Source organism: Mytilus edulis, chromosome 4 (assembly GCF_963676685.1).
Source record: "Mytilus edulis chromosome 4, xbMytEdul2.2, whole genome shotgun sequence".
In the NCBI taxonomy this organism is placed as follows: domain Eukaryota; kingdom Metazoa; phylum Mollusca; class Bivalvia; order Mytilida; family Mytilidae; genus Mytilus; species Mytilus edulis.
The window spans coordinates 70426687-70450789 of record NC_092347.1 but is presented as its reverse complement, the minus strand read 5'-3'; the positions used below and the strand labels follow the sequence as shown (position 1 = coordinate 70450789).

The following is a 24103-nucleotide window of genomic DNA, read 5'->3' as shown; positions in this document are numbered from 1 at the left end:
ATTACTATATTTTTCCTTTTTCTATTCCAACTGTCACCCAGATTACTGTCTAGTTCCATGCATTGCTGCAAATAGTGGTTCATAAGTGTTTCTTGTTTTTAATATAGATTATATTGTTGGTTTTCCCGTTTGAATGGTTTTACACTAGTATTTTTTGGGGCCCTTTATAGCTTTCTGTTCGGTGGGAGCCTAGGCTCCTTGTTGAAGACCGTATCTTGACCTACTGTGGATTCATTTATTTTCATGGGTATCAATTTTCGTGGATTGCTGAAAACTTGCATATTCGTGGATATTTGATTTCCTGGTTTTGCCAATCTCTGTATGCAATGTCTACTGAAAATATGTTATTCGTTGAACATTTCAATTCGTGGTTCAACTGTCCCCATGAAACCCACGAACATTGGTATCCAATGAAAAATAATGAATCCACAGTATTATGGTTTACTTTTATAAATTGTGACTTGGATGAAGAGTTGTCTCATTGGCACTCATACCGCATCTTCCTATATCTATCTATTAATTGCTGCAAATAGAGAAACATATTTTTTCCAATGAAATGCTAATAACAGCATTTAACGAATAAGTTGAAATACAAAATGTAGATCCAAAAAAATTGTTCAGTTGCGGATCCTGGATTTTGAAAAAAAGGTGAACAACCAAGTTAACTTTAGGTGTTGGCTTGTGAAAAGACTATGCATTGACCATTTATGTAGCTCAATTCTTTTATTGTCCAAAAAAAGAAGAAGAGTAAAAATCATTTTAATTGGTTCCTTGCATGCAGTCTAATCAAAATATACACAGATGTGGAAAGATGTACTATTCTAAGACGCACCTTCATACCACAGGCACTTGTCTCAGAAAAAAATTCCTATATACCTATATATATTATATATAGGAAAAATTTGTCTGAGATAAGTGCCTGTGCTTCATCTATACCGGGTCTGTTTGCTAGAAAATATTTTTAATAAAGTATTACCCATTGGTGGCCTTCGGCTGTTGTCTATTCTATGGTCGGGTTGTTGTCCCTTTGACACATTCCTCCTTTTCCTTTCTCAATTTTATTTAATAATTGATGGGGCCATTTTGAAATAAAGTTTTATCATGCTGCAGAATATGTTCCTTTATGTGATATGAGTCAGTATTATACTTCACTTTTAGCTACCGACCGTGCAAGACCCTCCTGGATAGTCAAGGTCGTTATAGTCCACCCCAATTTAAAGATGTCATTTCAAAAGTACAAAACCTTAATTGATGGATAAGCTTTGGTAGATTGTTTGTATTCGATTAGGGTACTTATCAAAGGAGAGGGGTCCTGATCCCGAAATCCCAGGCTTAAAAACACGAAATCCCAAGGTCCCGATTTTAAATAAATGTAAATCCCGACATCCTGAGATTCGACAAAAGAATTCCGGGATACCGAAAGCTCGAGCTTAAAAACACCCGATCCCAGAATCCCGATAAAGGTCCTATCCCCCCTCAAAGGAGAGCATGGACTAAATTTGTTTTGTTGGTACTCATATTGAACCAGTAGTTGAAATGACAATGCCATGGCTAAAAACTAAAAACAATCAAAAGACTGAACAACAGAAAAAAACAGAGACTGAGCAACATCAACCCCACCAAATGCCGGGGTGATCTCCGGTGCGCCCGATTGGTAATGGCAGATCCTGCTCCACATTTTTATTAATGTTTTAGGTTGTTTTCCTTAAACGATTGATAATGTTCCAGTTTCTCTCTCAGTTTTCCAGTCAGTCAATGTGTGTCTACATACAAGATATATATAGCTCCAGTTATCTTCTATGCCGGATACAAAATGAAAATTGAACAACAACACAAATATTCAATTGAAAAATATTTTTTCATACGACATGAATGAGTCTGTATGGGGAGTCATTCGATTCTGTAGTCTTTCAATTTTTAGGCCTTTTTCATCAATTCTTTGTACTTTTTTTTGGCTTATTATTCTCTATTCTGTAAACTTCCGTTAACACTTTCATGAATTATTTTTATGCCCCACTTATGAGCATTATGTTTTCTGGTCTTTGTGTCCGTTCGTCTGTCCGTTCAGGTTAAAGTTTTTGGTCGAGGTAGTTCTTGATGAAGTTGAAGTCCAATCAACTTGAAACTTAGTAAACATGTTCCCTATGATATGATCTTTCTAATTTTAATGCAAAATTAGAAATTTTATCTTATTTTCACGGTCAACTGAACATAGAAAATGAAAGTGTGGATGGGGCATCCTGGTACTGGGGTCGTCAGAGGGGTCCAAAAACTGCACAAACGGGATTTTTAAAAGACCAAAAGAGTGAAAAAATATATTTTAACAAAAAGCATTTGACTAGCAGGTTGAACAATGCATGTTCTTAAACCCTGCTGACTGCCATTTGCAATTGCCAAATAAACAGCTCACTAGATGTAATAAAATGGATGTAAATTATCACTGAATTTAATCAAACAGAAAACAATAAACTTGCGGAAAAGATGGTATACATAAACTCACATCTGGCGTATTAAATTATAAGCCTGGTACCTTTGATAAATATACATATAACCTTAACTTCTTTTCCTCAAATATATAGGCTGACTATGTGGTATGGGCTTTGCTCATTGTTGAAGGCTGTATGGTGACCTATAGTTGTTAATTTCTGTCATTTTGGTCTCTTATGGAGATTTGTCTCATTGGCAATCATAACACATCTTTCATATTTACAAAACAAATGTTTGAATTGTTTTACATTTGTCATTTCAAGGCCTTTTATAGCTGACTATGCGGTATAGGTTTTGCTCATTATTGAAGGCTATACTGTGACCTATAGTTGCTAATTTCAGTGTCATTTGGTCTCTTGTTGAGTCTAAATGGCAATCATACCACATCTTATTTTTATCAACAACTCAGACAGCTTGAAGAACATAGGATCTTTACCACTAAATACATTTAACCTTTAATTCCTCAAAGAAAAACACAACACAAACTTATGTTTGTTGACTAGCTCGAGTACTGCATATTGTGAGCTGCCGATTTAATAAGACAAATTATCAATATAAACATACTATACAATATGAATTCAACAACTTGTCCCGGTACTAGAAAAATAATCTCTCATGTGAACCTTATGCTTTTGAATAACTATACAAACTATATTTGTTAATGCGAGCGAAACTCTAGTGTTGGACCTCACTAGGGAAATGAGAAAAAGAAAACATAATTTTATTTGTAAATGTGTAAGTAAAAAAGAAATCTTATCATTAGGACAAGGATTTGTATAGTATGATGCTACTATACAAATCCTTGATTAGGACTATGGCTATAAAATATTTGGTACAAAAGTCAAAATACAATATCGTTTGTATAGACATTATTTTCCTACATAAAAATTAATTTAATATCTAAATGCAAAATTAAAATCTTTGTTCTTTAAACATTCCTAAAAGAATACAATGTTGAAAGTTCAGGCTAGAACTAAATACATTAAGATGTCACTTTACAATCCAAATTTTTTGGTGTTAAAATTCCTACGCCTACATGTACATGTATTAAACATACGCAAGAAGACAATCAATTCCTGTTATACTTTTATGCCTAGGGAATTATTATACATACAATATACATGAATACAACTCATAAGCATAAAAGTATACACATAAAGAAAATCATTATAATGATAATTAATGGTCCTAACTACACAATAATTTTGGGCAACTAAATTAGACTCAACTCAAATATGCATTTTGACGTGCAGACAGACTAGAGCCAGCATTTAATTTGTAATGCAATACAATACAATACAATAATCTTATATACATATACAAACATCATATAACACAGTAATAGTATATATATACTAATTAGTAGTTTTAATACACACAACTTGGTGAACAAAAAAAATATACATCAGGCAACAATAGTAATAAATCTATTAACATCCAAGAACATTCCAAATGTTAAATATCATATTTTGAATACCCGTCATAAACAGACACTCGCCGCCCAGGAAAAACCAAATAGTTTGGAAACCTGCGTCACGGAGCAATGCAAGAACTGTTTCTGGGTAATGATGCCGTACTCCATCATGATTATAATTATATAAAAAGACAAATTTTTATACATAAAAGGAAGTTTTAACTGTATGATGTCTACAGCTAGAATGACCACCTAGACAATTTTTTCACGAACCCACGAAAAACAAATTAGCATAACAAAACATTAGGTCACCTGACCGATCAAATCATGCATCATTGACACATATAAAATATGAGAGAAACTTTAAGACAGTATTTTTTCGCTATACTGCGAAAGGCTGAAAAAAAATGAATATGTAGTGAAAAAATGTTGGAAACCTGCTTTGAAACTAATTGCTTGGAAGAACTGTGTCAGGAGGTATACTTTGGACAGTATAAAAAAAAGGAAAACTAATCAAAACAAAATACACGATCATGTTAAAATATATAATTTAGCGTATATAAAAAGAAACTTTACACTCTGGGTAGAAAGTGAAGTTTTTCAAAATCATGCTACAAAATGCCTAAATAACAACTTATCTGCTTTCACTATATCAAAAAATATCAAATTGCAACTACATTTTTTGCCACTAGTTTTTTTTTTGTCAATGTAGTATATCGTCTTACAATTAAAAGGAAGAAAAGGATTTAATTACATGAAGGATAAGGTCACTAAGGTATCATTAGGAATATACTAGTTGTACAAAATACATTGCAGTATTGTTGATTCATTCTTATTTGCTGCATACCAGCACTCAGTCTGGTTTTTGGATTAAAGCTAGAAAATGACAATTTCAGGCTGGACAAGCACATTTTGTGTGGCACATGTCACATAAGCAAATAAATAATTCTGATACAATACAAACATAGCTATTCATTTAAAAGGGTTTCAATGCATCAACAAAACATACTTCTATACATTGTGTTTGTTTTAACAAATGAATTATAGACTTGAATATAGTTTGTGGAACCCTAATCTCTTTATTTCCTTGGCCTCATTGTGGTTGAAATTAACTTTCACAGAAACAAAAACTATTTTCAACATAATTAGGATGCTACTGGCCAAGTTTTGATAATATTTCACTTTCTGGCACATAAGCATCAACTAGAAACACTTTTCATCTTTAGGGTCATTAAGGGCACTTATGGAACCTAATACTTTCACACTGGCAATTTATTTTTTAAAAAATGTTTCTCAAAATGTGTGATTTTTTTTCCCACCAAAAAATATTATGCACATTGACATATGATGTACATTAAAATAACTGTGAAAAATATATACCTATTGATATTTTTGGAGATTTTGCATTTTTGTATTTTGTTTTGTAAACATACCACTTTTAATTGGCAGAGTAAACTAGTGCATCTTTTTGGTTGAGGTTCAATAGTGTAAAGAAAAGAAGTTCAAGCCTCAAAAACCAACTTTCAGGAAATCCATTTTTTAATACATGACCCGAAGACTGAAAATAAAAATCCCGTTTTTGTCAAGTAAACAAATACCAATTCCTAGTATGCAGCTATAAACATTGGAAAACTTTTGAATTCATTCTAAAATGATTAATCCTTTCACTGCCAATACACTTTTTTTTCTTTTTCTTTTTCAAGATTTTCTGATCTAAAGCTTACTAGGGAGAAAAATAACAAATTTCGTAATTGATCATCTCAAATCTACAATTTGAATTTAAACTGAAAATTATCACAACTTTTTTCTTCATTTATTAAAATCAAATGTTTAAAGTATATATAAGGTTCATAATTCAAAACTGTTCAAAGAAATAAAAAGGGTTTCCTTTTTCACTTAAACTACTTCATAACAAAATAATTTCTAGTAAAATCTATTTGGTGCCACAAGTAATTATTTTATTTCAAAGATATCATGATTTTTCAAGACCACAAATATTAATTAACAAACTGATATGATTACAAAGTCAGTTCTTATGAATTCATTAACTTAAGAACCAATGATTCTACCCCATCCTCTGACAATTTAACTTAAAACAAGAATGTGTCCATAGTACACGGATCAATACTCACAATATAATTTTCCATGTTCAGTGGACCGTGAAATTAGGATCAAAAGTTTAATTTGGCATTAAAATTAGAAAGATCATATCATGGGGAGCATGTGTACTAAGTTTTAAGTTGAATGGACTTTAACTTCATCAAAAACTACCTTGACCAAAAACTTTAACATGAACTTCACACTTTCATTTTCTATGTTCAGTAGGGGGTGGAATTGGGGTCAAAACTTTAATTTGGCATTAAAATTAGAAAGATCATATCATTTGGGACTAGGGATACTAAGTTTTAAGTTTATTGGACTTCAACTTCATCAAAAACTACCTTGACCAAAAACTTAAACCTAAGCGGGACAGACAGACGAACAGACGAACGAAAAAACAGACAAACGGGTGAATGGACGCACACACCAGAAAACATAATGCCCATCTACTATGTAGGTGGGGCTTTTAAATTAATTTATTGTATTTTACATTTTGATAATAAAAAAAACCAAGTTTTATATTACTGTGCTTACAAGCTATTTCATTATTTTAGTAAAATAAAAACGTCATTTTTGGATGTTTATATTATCTAATTTAAATATATCATTGGTGATTTCTTCAAATTGGCACAAATGATCTTTATACCGGATTTTAGTAAAAAAAAAAAAAACACATAATTTTTGGCTGTATATTTATCTTATTTAAAAAAATTTCATTGGTGATTTCTTCAAATTGGCACAAATAATTTTGATACATTTTCAAGCCTAATGTCATTTTTAAAAAGAGGGGTCCATGAACTCGTTTTCAAGTTAAATCAGTCTGAATGATAAAAATCAGTCAAAAAATGAATCTTTTCTTATGTATAACTATTTGACATGGTTAAAAGTAACATTTGACATTAATTAGCGACGTCATTACCTCCCCTGTTACTGTATCATATGCCCTTGACATCAGCCTCCCTATAGATCTTGAGGAACCTTGGCTGTCAAAAAGTTACAGTAAGTTAAGTTATCATTTAAAGGTGCATAAACTAAAATTATGCACCTTTGACTTTAAAAAATTTGGCCCTTAATTATAACAATACTTGCGGGTGTGCTGTAGCAATTTAAAAAGATCTACATGTTTCTGTTTCTAGTGCATCTTCATCAGGATAAAAACCACAGGCGAGTACAAAATGGTGAAGTGATAATTTGCACGTCACAATGTCAACAAGTGGAGTAATTATAAATAGAAAATGAGAGTTGGTATGAAATCAAACTTTAAAAAGAATGTTAAATAAAATTTGTTGAATAATGCTTAATCAAATTTTGCAGAGGTACATGCTTCCAATTGGCTTTCCTCAGAGTTACATGCCTCTAATTGGGACCGCTCTGCCAGGGGTACTGCTTCTAATTAGCTTTTGCAGACAGAGGTATATATGTACTGCTTCCAATCGGCTTCGCAACAAGACAGAGGGGATGCTCCCAATTAGCTTCACTAAGAGGTACATACTTCCAATTGGCTTTGCTCAGACAAACATACTACTTCCTGTGATGTAATGGTACGGATTTGCAAGTCTATACTACTTCTATTGTTGAAATGGTACATAATTGCAATTAATTGTCGTCCAAATTTGCAAAAACATATTTTATTTAACATTCTTGATCCAGTTTACTTTCATACCTACTTTCACTCTCTATTTATAATTTCTTCTTATGGTGACAAATTGTGAAGTGCACATTACCATTTGGGAATTGTGTACTCTTCTGTAGTTTTAATACTGATGAGGGTGCCATAGGAACCAAAACTTGTCCATCTTATATGCAATCAATTTCAACAGAAATTGGAAACTATGAATTTACTTATTGAGGTTATACAAGAACCAAATGCATAAAAAATATTGCTCAAAAGATCAAGTTAACATCAACATCAGGAAACCTCTCATTTATTCTTCAATTAACAATAACTTTCGAAATTTACCCTATTTTGTAAATTTTCCATTCAAAAGAACCCTAGCATGCTGTTTTGGAAAATAATATGGAAATTTTCATATCAAACTACTTTTACAGTCAGGATTCTAATTTCTTCTATGTCAAAATTATCTCCCCTTTATACCCCCTTATTTTTTCAATCAAAAAATGAAAAACTTTTTCTGAAATAAAATCAGATAACCTTTGCATTAGTTGATTACTGTATACCCCTACTTTTTATATTCAATTCTTTGGATCAAAGAAACAATTCTTCATCATTTAATTACTTTCTTAACAGTTATCCCATTTGCAGAGGACATGGGGCATTGACCAGCATATTTCAACTGTTCTGCTTAGTTTAAAACAAGGTGTTTGATAAATCAAGTTTGATTTAGGTCTATTTAAAGACTGAAGCTGATGATTTGATAAGTCTCATTTATATATGTTTGTCACCGATGTATGAGGAAATAAAAATTATATGAAATCCCAAGTCAAACTGAACTGCTATTATTAGCTGTTTTTTAGCTGTTATTTGCCAGTTCTTCATATTTTTAGCAGTCCTTTAGCTGTTCTAAGCATTCAATCTAATAGCAGTTTGAAAAACTGCCACATTTCACCATTTCTTAGCATTCGGCTTAGCATTCGTCTTAGCATTCATCTTAACATTCGACTTAGCATTCGTCTTAGCATTCATCTTAGCATTCCTCTTAGCAGTCAGGACAACAGTTATGACAGCAGTTCGATAGCAGTTGACCTATTAATCTTTGTTATAAAAATGCTTGGATCTGGCTATGTTTTCAGCTTGAAGTTAAACATTTATTTGAAGATAATTTGATCATTTTCAAATGTGCATTTTGGCTCCATGTTGTGTGGAAATACATGCTAGTGAAAAACTGTATTTTTGTCATTTATAAGCTTAATTTTGGATGAATTGAATACTTTTACACACCTGCAGTACAGTAAGTTGAAAGTTACAGTTAATGTGTATATTCTGACATAACTTTGTTGGGGGAAACAGAAATCATACAGAAAGCCCACAAAAAGGGGGGATAGTTGTTTACTTAAATAGAATATCTGATGTTGACAGGATTGTATTAGAATACTAGCATATATATATACTTACAGTTCAAGATGTTATTTGAAAAAAATAGATATGATTATTTGAATCTATTATTTTGTAAAAAAAACAAATCTAATCATATTCGAGAGTTGAAAAAAGGGGGAGGGAATTCATAGCTATAGGTAAACCTAGACTGCAAATAGCTGATTGGTTAAAATTGTCTAAACAATCAATTTAATGAAATTAATTTATAATATATAATTTTACTTTAGTTTCAGAAAAAAGAAACATAATATATATTACATGTATCAAGAATTTATTTGTTTAAAATTCCAAAAGAGAAAGAGGATATAACTGTTGTCTTTTGGTCCACATTTAATAGAATAAAAACAGTACATTTGGCATGTTTGGTAATAAAATAATGATAACAATGAAATAACTTCTTATTTGAAAATCACTTAGTCAAGGTAGTGATAACCCAGCAGGCACAACAACGTTGAATCAACATTGAATACACGTCAGATTTCAACGTTGAATCAATGTTGAAAAGTAGTGTTGGATTGAAAATTGATATGACGTTGAAAATACAACGTTGATTCAACGTCAGCGTCCAACGTTGAAATTAGGTTGAATATTGGTCTAAATTTGGTGGAGGTATGTTGAAAACAAGTCGATTTCAGGTTGAAATGTGGTCAATGTAGGTTGAAAACAAGTCGAATGTTGGTTGATTTGTGGTTGTTGCGTGTTAAAATCAGGTCGAATGTTGGTTGAACTGTGGTCAGTGTATGTTGAAATCCGGTCGAATTTCGGTTGAACTGTGGTCAGTGTATGTTTAAATAAGGTCGAATGTTGGTTGAACTGTGGTCAGTGTATGCTGATAACATGTCGAATGTTGGTTGAACTGTGGTCAGTGTATGTTGAAAATAGGTGGGAATTGTGGCCAGGTAGACTGTTAATGCGGTAAATGTTGAGAATATGATGTTGAACACTGGTTGAATTGAGGTTTGTTAACAGCTGAAATCGTTACCCTTTATTATATCCATAAATGCCATTTAATGTGTAGTAAAAGTTTCGCAAAAGTATATGTTCTATTAAGTTGGATAGTCATGTGTTGGTGGTTGGTGCACATGTAGTATGTTGTTCAGTTAGCATACATTTTTGTGCCTTCATTTTTATTGATAGAAATTGTACATGTTGTACCTTCATCTATTCTGTTCACACTCAAAAAATATTTGTTACATAAAACAATAATTATACAACAAGTTGCCCACTTATGCATCTCAAAATTTCAAACAAACACAATCTGAATACTTAATTTTATTTTGAAAAATAAGTCCTTATGCTAGGTACATTCCCAGATATTTCAGAGACATATTCTAGGCATCTTGCACTGTTGTTCCATATTGTAGTCTTCATTGAACATTCGTTTACAGCATCTACAACAGAAAAAAAAACATATTGTATTAACATAACTTGGCTAATTTTGTAAAGAACACTAGTGTCATATGTGAACAAATAATCACTGCAATGCTATTATTTTTTTTCTTTTAATATCCATTGAGAGGTACCATGTACTTTTAAACATGAGTTCAGATAGAAAATAATTTATAATTTTAATATAAAAGAAAACCCTATAGATTTTAGTAGACAAAATCCTAGAGCACATTTAAAAGGAATTGTGACAAAATGTCGCACGCTTTTAATGTGGAAAAACAATGAAATATATTTTAATACTCACCTCTTATTATTTCAATCTAGTTGGAATCACCAAAGGCATGTTTATTCTTTATACCCGTTTTGTATTTGTAATTTCCGACAGAGCTAGTTTATTGGTTAGACATCTACAAAAAAGAAATATTATAAATATTATAATTGCAGCATTTCTGTCAAATCCCTCTTTTACATGAAAATAAAAGTTTCATATGTGCGAAACGCTTACAAAACTTGTGTAAAATTCCAAATGAATATTATTCACATAAAATTGAATGATTATATTGATATATGTCATACGTTACATCTAAATTCTTTATCAAAAGATATTTCGGCATGGACTTGATAAACGCAAGAAGCTAGTGTTTAACTTTGAACCGGTGTTTACATTTTTCTTCAAATTGCAATAAATTCTGATCTTTCCAACTTTCGTGATACGTCATTTTTAATCTTACATTTACATGTATATCATCATGGATTAAGCTTAGATATTAAAAGTGAATTATACTATAGGAATATTTTTATTACCTTGAATTTTTTGTGCTGTAATAATTCACTATGGTTAATTGATAAAGCATCTTTTTAGACGTTATCATATAAACCACTTAAACATTGGTTAGATTATAATTGTGTATTAATTTGTTATGGTCACACATGTTTCTTATCTGCGGTATTTCTTCATTAATAAATCCTAGGAATACATGCTGTGAGTGACATCTATTCTGACCCAGAGAAAAGAATTTGTTTGTTTTAAATGTGTAGCAAGGTCAAGAATGCCATGTGTTGTAAATCTTTGACTTTTAATTATATCAACACATAAAGCATGCAAAAGAACTAGTATGCGATCACATTTGTGAACTTCAATTGATAACTTTTATTTGCCAGACGAATACATTCTTTAATTCTATCCAAAGTTCCATGATATTTTATGACTCCCACTGATGACTCCACCCTCCCAAAATCTGCAATAATTCTTTGCCAAAGTATTACGGCTTTTCAACGCTTTAAATTACCAAATCATTGTTAATTAAAACACACATACTCCCCCGTTTTCAAGTCTTCACATACTAGTTTGCCTCAACCAATAAATGTACAAATATATCTTAAGGTCAACTATGTTGTTCCTCCGAGATTTAAAAACATTGTGTGTATTTTATCTAATGGAATATAACAACTACGTGTATAATTAAACATTATATCTGAGCTGCCTTAATCACTTTACTCATAAAATTACAGCTACAGTATTGTTAACATTAAATTTTCATATAACTATTATTAAATCAAACAAGAAAAGAAAAATATACTTACTTTGCACTGCATATAGCAACTGGTCACTTGATGTGGTGATCAAAATTGGCGCAAATAAATTCGAAATGTTTGCCTCATACGCATGCGCAATTTAGAAAAAAGATATATCCGTTTCGAGAAATTCTCATATTTTTATTTTTAAAGATTAATTTATAAATGCAACAGTAATTATTGAATTAATTAAAAACCATCAGTTCACAAGTATAAATAAAAAGTGATTATTTTAGCAAAAAGGACTATACAAAGTTTGTTCAAACGCATCTTGACTGAAATCTTGGTCGACACTTAAAGTCATCAACCTTAATTTAACCTTTTATCAACGTTATATTTTCAACCAATTAAAGCATTGAAAGCATCAACTCAAATTCAATGTTGAATCAACGTTGACAGTTCAACGTTGAAATTTTTAACCACAAATCAACGTTGATTCAACAACGTATTTTAAACGTTGATAGGATTGACGTTGTTACAACGTTGATTTTACGTTGATCAACGCAACAACCATATTTCAACATATTTTCAACGTTGATTCAACGTTGTGTGCCTGTTGGGAAGCCTCTTAGCAGTAATAGCTCTTAAATAAGTTGCTTTTTTAAAAGTTTTGATAATTAAAGTGCATTTTTAATTGTTCCTATATCATTACGGCCACTTATATAATTAATAAAGAGTCTAAGACCAGCTAAAGTAAGTGCTACACTTTTTTTTTTACATTCCCTTAAAATAATGTCTGTTATTAGATTGTATAGTTACTGCTCTAATTACAAATATAAGTTTAAGTACAACTTTTTGAAATTTCACATAAGACTAACAGTAAAATATTAGAATTTTGATAATTTTTGCTTTCATATCTTGTACACTGTATATTGATTACCAGTATTCATGTGTCGCCTTTGTATTGCAACTTTTGGCAGATCTGATAGCATTCCACAGCAGTTATTAGCAGTTTATAAAACCATATTAGGATGTAAAACTTAGCAGTTGGCATGAATATTCATTATTGACAGTTGTTATTATAGCAGTTCTCATGAATATTCATTATTTGATAGCTGTTATTATAGCAGTTCTCATGAATATTCAGATCTCATTTAAATTTTTCGTTAAAAATAACTGCCAAAGAACTGTGAAGGCTAAATAAACTGCTAAGAAACAGCTATGGAATGCTATTGGAATGCCTTTATGCAAATTATTCATTGCCTTATATTTGCTAACTGTGAATGCTAATAAACTGCCAAATAACTGCTGTCAAGTGGGAACTGTGAATGCTAATTAACTGCTAAAGAACTGCAGTTCACTTTGACTTGGGATATGAAAAAGCTGAAATTAAGATTTTATCATAGCTGTTATGTGTTTTATGTGAACAGTGTACAGAAAATTTAATTTGACGTTACTAAGAAAATTTATAGCCTCTTAATTTTTACCTAATTTAAAAATTTTATGGAGATTTTGCCAACATAATGCAATAAGAAATACACAAATGTCACTAAATTAGAAATAATCCCCCCTTTTTTTATGCCTTAATGCATGCAAAGAGAAATGCCTAAAGACAAGGTCCTTGACAGAATACTGATTCTTACAGAGAATCCTACCCCTTGAAAATAAGAATAAAAAAATTTGTAAGGGTTCCACGGAACCCAGTGTCTCGCCTACTTTTGTTGTTAATCGCAGACTCAACAAAAATGAGGAAAAACATCAATAAAATTTGCCCTCTCGATACTGTCTTTTGATTGACAGAAGCTTCCAAGTTTGGTAAAAATCCAGGATAGTTTATGAATCTAATAAATGTTTTATAAACTTTAACTGCAGACTGTATGTAATGTTAACTGGAAGAAAAGTCCATTTATAAGTAAAATACGGAAAAAAGTGATTTTTTTTTGCAAAATTTACTTCTGAATAATATCTTATGATCAGAAACAAGCTTTTGTCTAAGTTTGGTAGAAATCCAGGATAGTTTAAGAACATTATAAAAAATTTAAAAACTTAAACCACAGAGTGAATGTTTTGTTTCTGGCAAAAAAACTAAGTCCATTTATAAGTAAAATACGGAAAAGTGGAAATTTATTTTTACAAAACTTTCTTCTTGATACTATCTTATGATCATAAACAAGCTTCTGTTCAAGTTTGGTACAAATAAAGGATAGTTTATGAAAGTTATTAAAATTTAAAAAAATTTAACCACAGAGTGAATGTAATGTTTCCTCGCAGAAAAACTAAGTCCATTTATAAGTAAAATATGGAAAAAAATGGCATTTTATTTTTACAAAATTTACTTCTGGATACTTTCTTATGATCATAAACAAGCTTCTGTCTAAGTTTGGTAGAAATTCAGTATAGTTTAAGAAAGTTATTAAAATTTCAAAAACTTTAACCACAGAGTGAATATTTGTGGACGCTGCCGCCGCTGCCGTTCTCAATTAAAAGGCTCGACAAAAAACAGTAAAAATTTGATATAGACTACTGGTATTTGTTCATGATGATCAGCAATTTTCTTCTGATGCAGCTTACTTAAACCTAGTAGCTTTTTAATTTACCTATCCTAATTCTAATATATCTCGAAAAATATAGTGATGTTATTTCGCTTTAGGTTTAAATGAAGTAATTATTTACATAGGCAACAATGATAGCCTTTTTGGGTTCTGCGTTTTCACTATAAAAAATTTCTTGAAATATCTGTCAAATTCTTAATTTTAAAAACTTATGGGTGTAAATAAAACTGCAAAACACATTTAGAACACAGAATAATTTTGCTCATCACCGAGAGTTTCTTCCAGTGTTCTCGCTATTTCTAACTTACAGGGCAGCAGAAAATAAATTTATTTCTACTTATTATCTTGGATTTAAAAATATGTGGCACCAGTCATTTTAAATACTTGCTTTTAACATATAAGGATGACATGTTGTCAAGTTTACTCGTGAAAACTGATAAATTTATTCACATGGCATAATTGTGCTTTTAAAAGATCAATCTTATCTTTTTGAGGATATTTTTTAGTGGATTTTATGCTATAGGCACCTTCAAGATCCAGAAGTATTTTCACTTAATATATAATAAAAGACGATGTGCTATGATGATCTATGATTTTGAGACATCACTCCACAAGAGACCAAATGACACAGAAATTAACAACTATAGGTCAATGTTCAGCCTTTAACAATGACCAAATAAAAAGTGGACATGGTGTAAAACAATTCGCTTTTGTTTTGTGAAAATTGTTCTCAATTAAAAAGTTTACAGACATATCTAAGATGCATACTATAATTCTAGTACAAACATGTAAACAAGATGCAAAAAATCATAAATCAGTGTTTGCATTTGCTAAAATTAGTTCACGGGAATTCCAGTCACTGGATAATCGTCAATAAAAGTGCAAATTTACGTCATCTTTAATTGAAAAGCATTGTATTTTTGCAAGGATAATAAAAAGAGAAGTTCTGATGGTCAACAATATAGCAATCAAATACTCTGTTCAGTTTTGTCTTCAAGAAAGGGAGGAGAGTCAGAGAATATGACAATAATGTGTTATGATATAATATTAGTCAAAGAATAGAAAGTGAAATATATAATGTTGAAGGGAATCTGGAAAACAGCAACTAAATTACTTATGAAAACTGGGGATGGGTGGTGGGTTGCTTATAAAAAAATTGTGATTTTCTTCAACCGAATTAAAATTTGTGAAGCAATTTTGCCATAAATAATTCTTTCTTAAATATTTAATGCGCTTTAACTGGAATGAAAAGTTACAAATAGCACACCACACAGTTATATCATGGTCCTAGGGCATGAAAGACTAAAACTAAGTTGGGGTCAATTTAGACTAACACATATTTACATATAAAAGTGCATATTTTACAGACTAAGTGAACTCTTTAAAATGGAATTCAACCAATTCAACTTTTATGTACATAGCTCTTAATCAGGGAAATTGAAGAATCTACATTTACTGAACTCATCTCTTGGGCCCAACAGTTATTTCAAAGTGCATTTCTTTTAGACAATAAACACAAATAAAAAAAAAAATTACACTTGTTTTGATATTTTTTAAGGTGTAGTGCACTACTTATGGGACAAATTATATCAAAATTATATAAAAGTCTATCGGCTCTAACTCAAAATATGGACAATAATAAGTTAAGGTGGTTTGTAATTCAATAATATACAAAATTTTACATTACATTTAGCTAGGTTCACACTGCCTACCAGATCAACTCAATCAAGCCCGATCAAGACAAATTACGTGATCAGGAGACTGGTCTGACTCCATCGACAAGAATGTTCAGGATAGTCTACCCTACTCATCATCGATCTGACCATCTACCCGAGAGTTTTTGACATGTCAAAAACAATCGAGTAAGGACCAAGAAGCAAGTCACTCGAGAAGAGATCGAGAATTCGTCGAGTAGTGGTCGAATTGATTGGGAAAGGATTGTGTAGAGATCGAGATTGGTCGGAATACAACAAAATTTTCGATCAGTACTAGATCATTTCGACCTTTGCTTGACTAATCGAGTACTGATCAGAAATCTTGTTGTATTCCGACCAATCTCTATCTCTACACGATCCTTTCAATTCGACCACTACTCGACGAATTCTCGATCTCTTCTCGAGGGACTTGCTTCTCGGTCCTTACTTGAGTGTTTTTGACATGTCAAAAACTCTCGGGTAGATGGTCAGATCAATGACGAGTAGGGTAGACTATCCCGAACATTCTTGTCGATGGAGTCAGACCAGTCTCTCGATCACGTAATTTGTCTTGATCGGGCTTGATCGAGTTGATCTGATCGGCAGTGTGAACCTAGCTTTAAGTACATATAGTACACAAATTATTGTTTTACAGAAACTATATTATTTTACATTCCCTGAAAGTAAGGTGTTTCATCAATAGTCTCCTGTTTTTTGGATTTGTCAAAAATTCGGCCAAAGATGCTTAGCATAACTCAATGCATGAAAAGTTTAATGGCCGTTGCTTTGTAAAACAGTTCCAGTACTCTGGTACTGCTCAAATCACAGAAGAGAATGTCTTAGTTATATTGGTAAACTGTGCACTAAAGAAACTTCTAGTATGAGGCATTAAACAGGTGCATTACCTCCCCTTGAAAATGTTACACTTATGATCAATTACAATAGAGTCGAGTACCTGGAGCAATAGGCTTGATATTTAGTCAAGAAATGTCCGACTGGTAGTAAATAAGGATAACTTACATATTGCTACATGTAATCTCTTGAATGTATCATTACACCAATTTTGACAATAATATTTTTGATTTCCATATAAAACCATTGCCATACTTAAATTATTTACAATATATTTGTTATTTTTAGATTCTCCATTCTTAACCAATGTAAATATTTAAACTTAAGAAACATTTTATCTGTTGAGCCACAATAATAAAAATCGATTGCATTTAATGGTAGAGAGAAAAAGAAAGTTGAGTGAAAATTCAAAACACAATACATTGACCTTAATTAAAACTTCCACTGTTGTTGAAAATGGAGAATCTTTACATTTATTATTTTAGAATTTATCAACTACATTCTTTCTCTTGTTTATGCAAGATTTATATGAACCGTTCATATTGGAAACTGTTCAGTAGAGTTAGAAAGACCCTTAAGGGAAATATGGTCACTCTTGGTCTTCTTCAGACTGGCAGTAAAATCCTTGCAAAAGTAAGGCATCTGTTTGGTGGTACAAATTGGAAGCCATGTCCAGTGTCAGAATGGGGATGTTAAATCTGATGTCTTGTGAAGAGAGAGTCCCCAGCTGTCAACATGTTAAGAACCTTCACAACATCTCTAATTGGAGTATGGAGAATTAATCACACAATTATATCCTTCAGCCACAGTAATAGTTATCTGAAAAAGAAATACACTTTTCAATTTTCTGTCATATTTTAAGAAACTGAAATAGGCAAAAAATAGCAACCTGGGAATAACAATTAAAGCAGAGAGACTTTTACATAATAATATTTTTTCCCTTCCTAAAACTTGACAGGTCATTCCAGAAAATATTAAATTGTAAAAAGATTATACAAATCACATGGGAATTTACATGATCTTAAATAGAAAATTTTATAAATCTATAAAATAGTTCTTTCTTACTTTTTAAAGTCAACTCTAATAGCCATTTCCAACATCAATCTGTTAGTACAAGCTGGAATGCTAAACTGAAAAATAAAATGCTTAGTCATTGAAAATAGTAAAAAAGGAATCACTGTTGGTATACTAATTTATATGTACATTATATATAAAAATAGATATACAACATTTTAAGGGAGTTGGCTTCTCAGTTTCAAAATAATTAACTTTTCAAAACACTAGCATATATATTGATAGGGGATTTATAAAGGAATCAAAAGAGCAAAAAAATATATAGGTCATCTTGCTTGTTTTCGAGATATTAGCCATTGAAATTTTGGCGGGAAAATGTTCTCTCTTGACTTTTTATCATTTACAAGTCCTCAAAAACTATTTAAAAGTAATTAAAATTTTATAAGATTTTAACAGACAGCTTATCATCATACATGTAAATGAATTATAAAAAGAAAAATGGGGGTCACCAGGCTTAATTTGTTAATGCATTCAAATGGATAAAACTAGAGGATTCTGAAAATCTGACCAAAATTCCAAAAAATGACGAGCAAGCTTCCTTAAGGTAAAAGAAGACGCAAAGAACACAATGTGACTACAACCCAACAACACCAACAAATATGAAATACTTTCCAACATCTGAAACCTCAAAGAATGAGAATCCCTGTCAGCCTTGACACCTTAGGGGGAGATTTTGCGTGAATGACATTTTGTAGTTAAATATCTGACCTGTACACTAACTTAACTACAAAACCAGTGGCGGATCCAGAACTTTTCATAAAGGGGGAAGGGGGCCCCGCTGACTGACCTAAAGGGGGGCGTTCCAGTCAAGCTTCAGTGATTCACTTTGGATCCGCCTATGAAAATACCAATAAAACCAGACAAAGATCTCTATCTAGTTGGAGTTGACATAGCAAAAATGATTTGCAATTACTGGTACTAATAAATTAAACATTAAAGCTACTGACCAAAAGTTTTCAAGCCCAGTGATAGCTGACTGTTTCTTTTTATTGACAGTATGATAAAATTTGTTTAAATAGAGGAATTATATACTTACTTGTATTTAAGATATCTTATACCACAAGTCTAACTACCCTTCATGAAAACATTGGCACTGTTTTATAACCTAAAATGGAATTAAAATTGACAAAAATTATATATTTGACAAATTTGTTAAATTGCCAGCCTAAATTTTTATTAATCTATTCTGTATTCTGACTGCGTAATAATGAGTTATCTCCCCATGAAAGAAACATTCTTGCTGTTTATTGTACTAGTCTCCCTTGAAGTAAAAATTCTATTTGGATTTACTTTTCATGGTATAAAATTTTATTCCTGTACCAGAAAAACATTTATCAATCTGATAAATATCTATTTTTGTGTGTTGTAAATGTGCAAAATAACAAAAATGTGTGTTGCCTTACAGATATTCCTTATAGACTTTATCACATTTTTCCTGATAATGTACAGAATTAATTGGCTTAGGCAGCAACCATTTGATTTTTTTTGGGGGGGCTATGGTTTTTTTTCCTGGACAAATTTTTTTTTTATGGCGAAAAACAATCTATTTTTTCGCGACAAGTCGAAAATAATTTTTTTCTAGTCGAAAATAATTTTTTTCTTTCAATTTTAGCATTACATATAGTGGCAGCTGAGGGTGAAACAAACAATTTTTTTTTCTCAGAATCAAAAACAAATTATTTTTTTCTCCAAAAACTGGAAACAAACTTTTTTTTCCAAAAAAAAAACCATAGCCCCCCCCAGAAAATTAAATGGTTGCTGCCTTAAATATACTTGCATTATTTCTTTCATGACAAAGCCTCAGACTTGTTTGAAGATTAATGTAATTATTAATCTTCATTCCAGCTGCTATCCTTGCTGCTTGATTGCTTACATGGCAAAGCCTCCGACTTGGTTAAAGATTTAAGTAAACATCTTCCATGGAGTTGCTACTCATCTGCCATCTGGACTGAAACTTGGACTGGCCGGCTTCTTGAACAAAAACTAAAATTATCAATTAAATTATATTTATAAGACTTCTGTTGGTTAATATAAATGAAATAGACATATATTCCTTCAAGCTTCATATCCTGACCTACATCAACGGGGCCATTTTCAGCGTCTTATTTGGTGAACAATTGTAATTTTGTTGGTACTTCATTTTGTGGTTTAGCCAAAGCCTGCAAACAAATCTTTACAATGAATTCAGTGTGATCAATTCAAAATTTTAGAACCTTTAGTCAACAACCAAAAACCATTTGACCTCTTTCAACTTTAAGCCTATTGTACGTTTTTATCCTGTAAACTTGTTTTATGATGATAAAATTTGTTTAAATAGAGGAATTATATACTTACTTGTATTTAAGATATCTTATACCACAAGTCTTACTCCCCTTCATGAAAACATTGGCACTGTTTTATAACCTAAAAAGGAATTAAAATTGACACAAATTATATATTTTACAAATTTGTTAAATTACCAGCCTAAATTTTTATTAATCTATTCTGTATTCTGATTGTGTAATAGTGAGGTGAGTTATCTCCCCATGAAAGAAACATTCTTGCTGTTTATTGTACTAGTCTCCCTTGAAGTAAAAATTCTATTAGAATTTACTTTTCATGGTATAAAATTTTATTCGTGTACCAGAAAAACATTTATCAAACTGATAAATATCTATTTTTGTGTGTTGTAAACGTGCAAAATAACAAAAATATGTGTTGCCTTACAGATAATCCTTATAGACTTTATCACATTTTTCCTGATAATGTACAGAATTAATTGGCCTAAATATACTTGCATTATTTCTTTCATGACAAAGCCTCAGACTTGTTTGAAGATCAATGTATTTATTAATCTTCATTCCAGCTGCTATCCTTGCTGCTTGATTGCTTACATGGCAAAGCCTCGGACTTGGTTGAAGATTTAAGTAAACATCTTCCATGGAGTTGCTACTCATCTGCCATCTGGACTGAAACTTGGACTGGCCGGCTTCTTGAACAAAAACTAAAATTATCAATTAAATTATATTTATAAGACTTCTGTTGGTTAATATAAATGAAATAGACATATATTCCTTCAAGCTTCATATCTTGACCTACATCAACGGGGCCATTTTCAGCGTCTCATTTGGTGAACAATTGTAATTTTGTTGGTACTTCATTTTGTGGTTTAGCCAAAGCCTGCATACACATCTTTACAATGAATTCAGTGTGATCAATTTAAAATTTTAGAACCTTTTATATAGTCAACAACAAAAAACCATTTGACCTCTTTCAACTTTAAGCCTAGTGCATGTTTTTATCCTGTAAACTTGTTTTATGATGATAAAATTTGTTTAAATAGAGGAATTATATACTTACTTGTATTTAAGATATCTTATACCACAAGTCTTACTCCCCTTCATGAAAACATTAGCACTGTTTTATAACCTAAAAAGGAATTAAAATTGACACAAATTATATATTTTACAAATTTGTTAAATTGCCAGCCTAAATTTTTATTAATCTATTCTGTATTCTGACTGCGTAATAGTGCGTTATCTCCCACTGAAAGAAACATTCTTGCTGTTTATTGTACTAGTCTCCCTTGAAGTGAAAAGTTCTATCAGGATTTACTTTTAATGATATAAAATTTTATTCCTCTACCGGAAAAACATTTATCAAACTAATAAACATCTATTTTTGTTTGTTGTAAATGTGCAAAATTAAATAACAAAAATGTGTGTTGCCTTATATGTAATCCTTATAGATTTTATCACATTTTCCCTGATAATGTACAGAATTAATTGGCTTGAATATACTTGCATTATTTCTTTTATGACAAAGCCTCAGACTTGTTTGAAGATCAATGTAATAATTAATCTTCATTCCAGCTGCTATCCTTGCTGCTTGATTGCTTACATGGCAAAGCCTCGGACTTGGTTGAAGATCTAAGTAAACATCTTCCATGGAGTTGCTACTCATCTGCCATCTCGACTGAAACTTGGACATTCCTTTAAGCTTCTTATCCAGATCTGTGTCAATGGCGCAATTTTCTGTGTCTTTGCTCTTTTTGCCTGTAATTCATTAACCATTTTCATTTAATCTTTTAATCAGTATTATGAAGACTGTTTATTATGATCACATCATTAATTCTGAAATTAATGTATGCAGATAATTATCAGAATGTGGTGGCTAACCAAAACAATCTGATGAATACATTTTGAACAAACAATCTAAACAAAGTCATATTTTCCCAATTAAAATGTAAATAAATATGTAAATAAATATCCAAATTGTCAATATTAAGTCTATTTTTTGTAATAATTAAATTAGAAATTAATGTGATGCCTGTTTTATTTCAAATCCTAAATTGGGGGGATCAGTCTATTTACAAATACAATAATTCTTTTAGAATTATATTTCATTAGAGAATAAATTTGAACAAGAAATTAACGACAATTTTGTAATAAAATTTCAAGTAGCCTTTCAAAGGAAAAACTGATTTTTATTACCTAAATTTTTTTTTTAAATAGTTTAAATACAATTGTTATGACCAAATACTTACATCATCATTATCTGGTAACTAAAATGAAACCATCTTCTTCCAGGTGTAGAACTGAACTTTCATCTGTGCTCATCCATCTGTAATACAAACTTAAATCATCTTAATATTTATGAGACAACAGTTAGTAAATTGAAAAAAAATATATACTTAACCTTGTGGACAACCTGTCAACCGGGAAAAAACACCATACACCTATAGAAAAAAGAAAGAAAAAAACACAATCCTGGACGCCACCTAGAGGAAACCTGGGCAAAAGGCATACAAACATGCACACAATCTTATCTTAACATACCTGCTGTCTGGTTCTTTGACGCCACCTAGAGGAAATTTAGAGAAAAAGGCATATAAACACACAATCTTATCTTAACATACCTGCCGTCTGATCCTTTGACGCCACCTAGAGGAAATTTTGACAAAAATGCATACAAACACACAATCTTATCTTAACATACCTGTCCGTTGGATCCTTTGACGCCACCTAGAGGAAATTTGGACAAAAATACATACAAACACACAATCTTATTTTAACATACCTGTCCGTTGGATCCTTTGAAGGCACCTAAAGGAAATTTGGAGAAAAAGGCATACAAACACACAATCTTATCTTAACATACCTGCTGTCTTATCCTTTGACGCCACCTAGAGGAAATTTGGACAAAAAGGCATACAAACACACAATCTTATCTTAACATACCTTTCCGTTGGATCCTTTGACGGTACCTAGAGGAAACTTGGACAAAAAGGCATACAAACACACAATCTTATCTTAACATACCTTTCCGTTGGATCCTTTGACGTCACCTAGAGGAAACTTGGACAAAAAAGACATACAAACATACACACAATCTTATCTAAACATACCTGCTGTCTGATCCTTTGACGCCACCTAAAGGAAATTTGGAGAAAAAGGCATACAAACACACAATCTTATCTTAACATACCTGCTGTCTGATCCTTTGACGCCACCTAGAGGAAATTTGGACAAAAAGGCATACAAACACACAATCTTATCTTAACATACCTTTCTGTTGGATCCTTTGACGGCACCTAGAGGAAACTTGGACAAAAAGACATACAAACACACAATCTTATCTTAACATACCTTTCCGTTGGATCCATTGACGGCACCTAGAGGAAACTTGGACAAACAAGGCATACAAACACACAATCTTATCTTAACATACCTTTCCTTTGGATCCTTTGAGGCCACCTAGAGGAAACTTGGACAAAAAGGCATACAAACACACAATCTTATCTTAACATACCTTTCCTTTGGATCCTTTGACGCCACCTAGAGGAAACTTGGACAAAAAGGCATACAAACACACAATCTTATCTTAACATACCTTTCCTTTGGATCCTTTGACGCCACCTAGAGGAAACTTGGACAAAAAGGCATACAAACACACAATCTTATCTTAACATACCTTTCCTTTGGATCCTTTG

At 31.6% G+C, this 24103-nt stretch overlaps 4 long non-coding RNA genes across 4 annotated transcripts in view; 1 reads left to right on the top strand and 3 right to left on the bottom strand.

The window, feature by feature from the left end:
• The first annotated feature begins 6981 nt into the window (after positions 1–6981).
• Positions 6982–24103, top strand: part of LOC139520387 (uncharacterized) — a 33524-nt gene continuing 16402 nt past the window's right edge. The window contains exon 1 of the long non-coding RNA XR_011663872.1: positions 6982–7000. This is a non-coding gene — a long non-coding RNA (uncharacterized lncRNA). The remainder of the gene's footprint in view (positions 7001–24103) is intronic.
• LOC139520389 (uncharacterized) lies at positions 10316–12578 on the bottom strand. The gene is made up of 2 exons (XR_011663873.1): positions 10750–12578; positions 10316–10447 (listed from the first exon to the last, which is right to left on the bottom strand). It is a non-coding gene; the product is annotated as an uncharacterized lncRNA (long non-coding RNA).
• Positions 13556–19583, bottom strand: LOC139520392 (uncharacterized). The gene is made up of 3 exons (XR_011663876.1): positions 19169–19583; positions 18124–18188; positions 13556–17877 (listed from the first exon to the last, which is right to left on the bottom strand). It is a non-coding gene; the product is annotated as an uncharacterized lncRNA (long non-coding RNA).
• Positions 19978–21540, bottom strand: LOC139520390 (uncharacterized). The gene is made up of 4 exons (XR_011663874.1): positions 21472–21540; positions 20910–21115; positions 20467–20535; positions 19978–20115 (listed from the first exon to the last, which is right to left on the bottom strand). It is a non-coding gene; the product is annotated as an uncharacterized lncRNA (long non-coding RNA).